Source organism: Gymnogyps californianus, chromosome 5 (assembly GCF_018139145.2).
Source record: "Gymnogyps californianus isolate 813 chromosome 5, ASM1813914v2, whole genome shotgun sequence".
Classification (NCBI taxonomy): domain Eukaryota; kingdom Metazoa; phylum Chordata; class Aves; order Accipitriformes; family Cathartidae; genus Gymnogyps; species Gymnogyps californianus.
Window position 1 is genome coordinate 71,808,403 of NC_059475.1, and position 8,917 is coordinate 71,817,319.

Here is an 8,917-nt window from a genome sequence, read left to right on the forward strand (position 1 = left end):
GCTCACCACCCCGGCCAGTGAGCCCCCTCGCCTCCAGCACCGGCTCGCTGCTGGCTCACCTGGAACACGTGCCACGCCGGCGGCATATGCCCTGGTGACACCGGGGTGAGCGCAGCTAATGCATCAGGGACGCAGGGATTTCCAGGAATCTGGTTTGTTTTGTTTTCCCTTTTTGTTCTGCTCCCCACTACTCCCCCCACTGACTGTCTCTCTCGCACGCACGTGTGTCCCAGCAAGCCGCTCTGAACACACGGGGACCAAGCACTCTCACCACCGGCTGCCTGCCGCGCGCACCGACAGCAGCGTGGCAGGGCCGTCACGGTGACTCCCCTGCACTGGGCAGACAAGGCGGCAGCACGCTTCCAGCACACTTCTAGCACGCTTGCAGCACGCCTCCTGCACGCCTGAGGCTGGCGTGGCCCCGAGCCCACAGCCACATGCGAGGGCTACGCACAACGCTGCTCAGCTACCACCATTGCCGGCTAAAATGAATGCATTTGAAATGCAATGAATTAAATGCTGAACAAGCCACAGAGGAAGGAGAGCTCTGACACACAGGGCTGCGGCGAAGGCAGCTCATTAGGCATTTGTATCACAGACGAGGAGCTGAGAGTGATACATGGGATGACTCAACGCGGCAGCACAGGAACACGACTGCAGCTCTGTAATTTATTAATAGCTGTGCCATGAGAAAAACGAGCCGGGCGATCCCCCGCGGCCCCCTGACACACGGGGCTCGGGGGGGCACCTCTCGCTGGCTCTGCCGTGGCTTGGGGAGATGGATACTTAAACAAGCACAACACAGAGCGGCTTCTGAGAAAAACCCTAGTTAAAACGTTGTGATAAAAATACACACCGAGGAGAATGCTAAGAAACGTACTGCGGTTGCAGGCGGGCTGTGGGAGCCCCGGGGGGGCCGCCTGGCCCCCAGCCCCGCCAGTGGTCCCACACAAGCTGCCCCCAGCACCAGCGGCGGCTGCTGCTCCATCCCGTGGTGGGGCTTCCCAGCAACACACGGCTTGCTACCCGGCCCCGGTTTCGTAAGGGCTGATCGTGATACTCAGCTACCGAAACACACCCAGCTGGGAAAGCGCCTGGCCACGCATGCCCCGGCCCCTCCTGCACCACCATTCTTCTGAACGTTCAGCCTCTGGTTTTAGGTATTTAACCGGTAGAGGAAATCACCTCCTGGTTTCTTACTTATAAAAAGTAAGGGAGATATTCGCACTCCCATCTTGTCCAGTGTAAAACCCCTCGAGCTATGTTTGCAGCTGTATAATTACCCTGGGCTCAAGCAGGCACAGCTGAGAGCCTATTTTGGCTTTTTCATTGTACTTCCTCCTTGTCCTTGAAACGGAAAGTCTCGGCAATACATCCTCTTGGTCCAGCAGCAGTGTTCCCTCCCAGTGAAACATCAACTTCCCAAGGCAACTCTAAACCAGTGTATGTTAGTAATTACCAGCAAGCAACAGACTTACCACCTGAATTGTCCATCACCACTACACACGATTTTCCTTTTGCACTTGTTGAAAGATGTGTACACTAATAAAACACAAGCAGCAGGGCTGCCTGCTTGGTGTCCTGGCTGGCAGGGCTCTGCAAACACAGTGGGGCTCAGGCAGACAGAGTGCTCATCTTCCCAGGCCCCCCCCTCTATAAAACGTGCATTATGAATTCCTTCCTTTTCTTCTCCTCGAGCCCCCAGTAATTACTCACGCGGCTGCATGCAATGCAGGAAAGGCAGCACAACCACCTTTGCGACCTCCCATCGTCTCACTCCGTCAGCTCTCAGAGCTCGCAGCCCTGCAGCGCAGAGGGGGCAGGAGCCGGGGGCAGGCGGGAGGCCCGGCTGCAGCCCCCTCCCCGCACCCCGGCCCTGGGCTGGCAGCACCTCCTGAGTCAGCCCCCGACCCCGGCACCCATCGCCCCTGCACACCCTGCTGCACACCCAGCAGCAGCAGCACGGCCCCCCCGCCAGCCAGCAGCCCCCTCCGGGGCCAGAGCTCCGCAGAGAGGGATCTCGCCAAAAACCCATCTCAAGTATGTCAGCAAACAACCCTTGCGTTTTAAAGTCGGAAACACCAAGCTATTGCGTTTCCCGACTCCTGAGGTATTGCCATATGAAATACTACACAAATATGCTAAATGCTGACTGTAATATCGGCATCAATTGCGCAGCTTAAAAATGCGAGCAAGCCTAAGTGAATAAAGTGAATAATTGTTTAAACAAAACAGCTTTTAACCTATCAAAACATTTTTATTGAATTGGAATATCATGGCATTTTCAAAACTAAGTGTTTTTGCAACATCAAAACACAACACAAACGTGAAGGGATTTGCTTTGACACTTCTCTGTCACCGCGTTTGCCAAAACAGCACGTTCCCAGGCGGTGCGGGGAGGCGAGGCTGCCGCGCTCGCCCCTGCAAAATCCGCCCTGGGCTCTCCTGGCCAGCGCAGTTTGCTGGGAGCGGGCGTGCTCCCCCCCGGCCACTCGCAGCAGACACGTCCACGCATGGAGGGGCAAGTGGCAAGCCCTGATGCGGGGGGAAGAGGCTCCTCGGGGCCACCACCACCCTGGACCCCTCCCCGGTGTGGAGCCTGCCCGGGCAGAGGCACCCGATGCGGCTGGGGTGGCCGGGTGCCAGCTGCGGGTGCAGTCACGCACTTGTGTGAGCATCCTGCGTACCCGTTCTCGGGGAGCACACCCGAATCACTGGCTAACTGCTGCGAAAGGATGCAGAGAGCCAAGAGACCGACCTGACGCACAGAGCACTTCTGAGTGGCAGGAAGCCAAAGAGACGGGAGACTGCCACAGCCTAGGATTTTTGGCCAAGCAGCCGCCACTCTCCCAATGAAACGTGCGACTCGCACAGACAGGTCTCCTCCGCAGGCTGCCTTGGCAGCCCTGAGCAGCAGCGGGGCTGGCATTGCCACGGCTGGGTTAGGGCACGGGCTCCCCTGACCTCACCTCACAGCACAAATCCTAGGACAATCCCAGAACCCGCACTTCCAGCTTTCCCTTTTTCTTTTTACTTTTGTTTTAAAGGAAATGTAGGTTTGAAAACTCAGCACAAAGTGGTGGTTTCAGAAACGTCTGCCCGAACGCCCAAGTCCAGAAAGCATGGGTTGGAGCAACGGTGCCCAGGTTGGACGCACCCATCCCGGGAATGCCACGCTGGAGCTGGTGCTGCTCGGCTCCTCCCGTGCTGACACACCACCACGTGCATGCTCGGTACTTGCCGAAGGATCCTGTCTTGTCAAGGAACCAGGATGGATGGTGCCCATCCGATAATTAGCCATTAAATACTTTATCTGGATTGTTCACTTCTGGCATTAGGATTTATTTACAGCTGGCTGCTCACGCCTTGCTCTGAAGAGAGTTATTATCTCTCCTCTGGCTTTTCTGAATGATGTCCAACAACATTCGCCTATTTTCTCAGCTCCCCTGAGAGGGAAGGCAATGCCATCCCCGTTTCACACGTCGGACCTGGAATCACAGAGACGCAGCACTCCGATTCCTTCTGCTCCTGGGCCCCCCGCAGACGCCTGCCCGGGCCCTCGGCATCCCCGCTGCTGGGAAGAGAGGCACGGGCACCTTCTGGTGGCACAGGAGAAGGTAGGGCTGGTCCCCCAAAGGGCACCCCGCACCCAAGACCCGGCCCCAGCCAGGTGGGACGGTGAGGTTCACAGCACGTGCGACGCTGGTGATGCTCTTCCTCCTGGCAAAGTCCTGCCACGGATTTTTAATGGGTATCAAGCAAGGAAGATGGCAAAGCCCTCCCTAGAATAAGTCACCAGTTTGTTTTCTACTTAAAAATAAATGAAAGTCATCTCAGAAACTGCTGAAATGCACTGTATCAGATTATGAGATGATCTTCAAAGGTCCCTTCCAACCCAAACCATTCTGTGATTCTATGTATCCAGTAAGACAGACCTCAGCTGTGGCAGGCAATCCATACCCAATGCTTCAGCCCAAACACAGCCTGAACACTTGACGTATAACATTGTTATAAACTAGTGAAAATAAGGGTAAGATGTGGAAAAGTCTGACAGCCCTACTAATACGCACAGTCACAAGGTTCTTCCTTAACACGCAGAGTTTAAGAAATCAAAATGTTAGAACTATTCTTGAAACAGCAGACTTTTGCCAAAGCTGCAGATCCGCTTTGCTAGAGTTTTAATCTCAGATTACAAAATTCCATAGAAAATTTAACCAAAAAGCCCTCAACATAAATTACTCCGATTTTCTTTTTTCACAAGCAGCCTTTTACAAAGCCCCGGAGGGAGCCCCACAGGGAGCCCCTGGGGTGCTGCCCGCCCCACCGTGCCACCGCCTCTCCCGCCCTCGGCCACCGCCACGGCTGCATGCGGCTGCGGGCGGCTGCGGGCGGCACGGCAGCTTTCCCGAGCGCCACGGCTGGCCGGGCCGTTTCCACCGCGACAGCTTTTGACACCAAACGGCGTTTCCCAAATTCAATTCTCCCACGACGAAAATCTCATTATTTTTATAAAAAAAACTGATTTGCCATTCAGAGAACCAAAACGAGATGCTTTGCTCCAGCTTGTTTGGACACTAATCGGGACATTTCACACCAGGCGGGGTCCCGGTCCCCCTGCCCGCCCTCAGGGAGCTGCGGGCAGCACAGGGCTGGGCACCCTCCTCCCCGGGCCAGGGCAGCGACCGAGGGGACGGCACCCACCTACCCTGTGCAGACCCCGGCTCCGCAGGACGAGGGGCTGCCAGAGCCCCAGACACAGACTCGAGCGCTGCTGCTGCCCCGCTTCCCCTCGCCCCCTTGCGTGCAGGGACAATGTGCCAGCAGTGCCAGCAGTGCCAGCGTGCCAGCAGCACCAGCAGCGCCAGCAGCGCCAGCAGCACCAGGGCGGGCGCTCACCCGCTCCTGTCCTGGCATGGGCTTGCTCTCGCCTCTGCATGCTCCCTGCAGTTCTGCCTGCCGGCTGCGACCAAGCACTCCGACAGCAACACTCCACATGCTGGCGAGTCACGCCGTGAGGAAATCCGCAACTTTATTATTCTTGTCAAACACCCACCGGCACCCAGCGAGTGTCAGCTGCCGGAGCTGCCCGTGCCGGCACCAGCAGCCCCTTCGGGGGAGCATGGCTCCGGGGAGAGGGGCTGAGCGGTGGGGGCGGGAAGGGCAGCAGCTGCTCCAGCGATCCAGCAAGGCCAAACAATCCCCTGGTCGCATCCTGGTTGTGACCTTATGCCCGTTCCCACTCCCAGGGCTCCTGTCCGGGCAGCCTCCCCGTCCGACCGGGCTGCTCCCGGTGCCGAGCAGGCAGCAGTGGCCGGTGCTGCCTGCGGCCAGTGGTGCCATGCGGGGCTGACACACAGGCAGAGCAGCCACCTCCACCCCACTGCCAGCATCAACATCTACATCTCCCTGTCACCTCTGGGCGAGAACAAACGCAGCAGCACAAACCACTCCACAGGACGGAGGCTCACAGGCAGAAGATTTGAAAAGTTCAAAACAATGTGTCTCGTAGTTTAACTCAGATAATTTTGAAATTATACATTACATTAAATTGAACAGAGACTAAGAAAATGCCTTGACATCTCCCAAGTTCAGCCAACTCAGCGTGTCCTTGTGTGACGCTCTGTGCCTGGCATGCTGGTGGACGGTGCCTCAGGCTCAGATTTATCTTCCTGCCCTACCTGTTTTGGAGGCTGAAGCCCAGTCCCAATGTCTGACTCGGAGGCTCTTGCTCCCGTCCCTTGTGCACGTCGCAGTGCCACAGCCAGCGAGTGAGGTGGGGAAACCCCAGACAGCACACGAACACACACAGGGATCTGATTTATCTTCCAAGGAGTCAGGAGAGCTATTTTATTCAGGTACCCACATGGACCTGGTGTAGCAAAAGGGATCATGAAACTATATATCCCAAAAACAGGGACACCAGAATGTCCTTTCTTCCCTCCACACACGGACGAGCAGGAGGCTCAGCATGAAAATCATCTAGAAGGATTATTCCATCCGTGATCGGATCCTGACAAAAGGCTAGCACCAGTGCACGATGAAACCTGAAACACCCCGTGCCAAACCCTGGCACACATTGCTGCGAGCAGGTACACGGAAGAGATGGTGCAAGAGGCAAAGCCAGAACAACGTCTACCGATACCGGAGGCTCTTGGCAACAGGGTCCTGCAAAGGAAGCAGGACACAATGTAGGAATGCCCGTACACCTGGGTGCTGCCACCCACACCAACCGCCCCACCAGCCTGGACACTGCTGTTCGAAACAAAGCCATGGCAAGAAAGAGAGCAAACGCACACCAAAGGTGCTGCAGCAGGCTCTGCTTCCCCGACTAAGCACTCCAGCTGCGGGGATCCTCTCCTGAAAACAGCAAAGCAAACTTCTCCACCAAGCTTTGGATTCACCTCGGAGTCACTGGTTCACTCCTGGAAACTGCAAAAATCATATGGGATGGAGAAACTTTTACTTTACTCAGGGCTGTGTCACATGAGGGCTTCTGGAGCCGGGAAAGCTCAGATTTATCCACAGCCAAAGACATCCACGTGCAAAGGCCCAGGGGCACCCAGGGGCCCCGTGTGTTTTAAACGGAGCATTGACAGGAACCGCTCTGGCTGCCCCAGCACACAGATAAACTCGATACTGCAAAACTCCCAGTCTGCTTTCCCAATACAGCTCCACAAAGACTCTATGCCCTTCCCTCAAATTCAGGGGATCGCTCTTTAATAAAAAGGCTGTATTTGCAAAAATGTCTGCATACTCCTAAGTTTAAATGCAGCACTTCATCCGCAACAAGTACGAGCATCACCTTTGCCTCACGATTCAGTCCTTCATCCTTCCTCCAAGGATCATCCCAGCGCCCATGCTTGGGCAGGGACCGACTTCTGGCACTCGCTGCAACCCCGAAGCACCGCAAAGCCCCATGCTCGGAGGTACGTGCTGGGGCCATCTGCAAGCTGGGAGCCCAAGCTGTTCAGGTGCATAAGGCAGGGGACTGCTCTCTGCCACGAGCTAGCGGTGCACCGCCAACCCCATTTCCAGCGGCCGCACTGCCTCCCGCAGCTACGTGCTTTGGGGGTGCCGGCTCTGCGACGGCGCCGCAGGGAGCGGATCTCGCTTGGGAGCGCTGGGGCACCGTGCACCCCCCTGGGCGGGCAGCCGGGACCCCTGTGCCTCTGCATGAGGGGAGCTTCCTCCCTGTCGCTACTCGGATGCTTTTTTTAGTTAATTGACAAGGAAGATCTGCAACCACAGAGTGCTCTTGCGGTGAAGGCATGAGCATGCATGAAGGCATGAAGAAACACACACAGCCAGGCTTTGCTATGAAATCTGGCAAGCAGGAATAGGAGGTTTGGGGAGGGGAAGGAGCGCTCGCTGCCACTACGCAGCGCTGCCCTGCAGCGGGAGGCACAGACCCAGCGTGGAGCTGCAGCCGGAGCGGCTCTGCGCCAGCGCAGCCCCCAGGCATCTCTGGACAGCCTTAAGCACACTCTGCTTTCACCGGCCTCCATGCTTGAGGACATGATGCTACTCAGCAAGGTTGCCTTCACTCACCGCACAGATCCAGGAGTTTTACCCACTGAATCAAACCCTGAATCGAACCCGGGGTTTCCCCCGGTCTGGTAACATCCAGGGTCAATGTGTTCTGATGGGCTGTGGCTGATAAACAACTCGCCCCACAATAGGGCACACTCCTGGGGGCAGCGGGCAGGGAGCACTGGGCAGCGGGCAGGGAGCACTGGGCAGCGGCTGGCGCTGGGCGGCGAGTTCAAGGAGGCGCAGAAGGCACTGTGCTGGGTTTTACACGGGCAGGTGACCCCAAGGGCTCCTCCGTCTGCTCCTCTCCAGCGACTTAAAAAATTTGGCCAGCACTAAACAATCAGTTTTGATTAATCAAAATGCATTCCGCAAGGGCTAAAGCACTCGCTAAGTGAAACAAACCCCACTAACTTCAATTCTATTTATCCTACGGTAGGAGAGCTGAAAAATACTGTTTGTGAAGCATTCAAGTATTACATTGCTAGGTCTCCCAGAAGGACCCATGAGAAAGCGAGTACTTACACCTCGAGAAGAGGGTCTGAACAGCGCTGCAAAGGGGCCTGCAGCCTCACAGCGAACAGTGAAAAGAAATCAAAATATTCCATCCATCCCAATCGTGTGAGCTGTCCTATCTGTACACTGGCACGTACCGAAGGAGGGCATCACGCTGCAGCACCCAGGAGGGAGGCAGGAGGATGCTAACGGAGCCCCATCCCGGCACCGGCCGAATGCCCGACTCTGCAACCAAGGAGTGCCCTGCGGTGAAGGCAGGAGTATGCATGAAGGCAGCGAGTCACAGATACAAACTCCAGGTCTGGCACAAAACAGATTCTCAAAACAGCTAATTGCCTCTGTTTGAACCCATCTGCGTGGTTAAACCCTTCCCCAGCGGGGCCTCGCTGCTCCTCGGCTCCCCGGGGAAGCGGAGCAGGAATTCTGCCGTGCTGCAGAGGGGAGCGATGAGGGCACGCACAAGAAAGTGAGGAGTTACTCCAGTACCGGTGAGCAAATGGGCCCCAGGACAGACAGGTGGATGTACAGCCTGCCTGACAGAGCCTGCCGCACAACCTCCTTCAGTCCCTGAAATCACCCACTCCTGACCGCCACCGTACGTCAGTACAGAATGCCCAACGCCAGCAATTTCTAACCCACTGCTGTGATAAAAATGTAATAAAATTAATCCTAAGGTTTCCTTTACCAAACAAACACTGTGTTGTTTAATGCACCGACACCCACATTCCCCGATGGGCACCAGCCCGGAGACTGAAAGGGGACGGGCACGAAGGGGGACCCAGGTACAGGGTGCTGTGGCCAAACCCAGTGTGCCCACCAAACACATGTGCAATTTCATCAGGAGAAAGCAAAAGCAGAGGAAACAGCACTA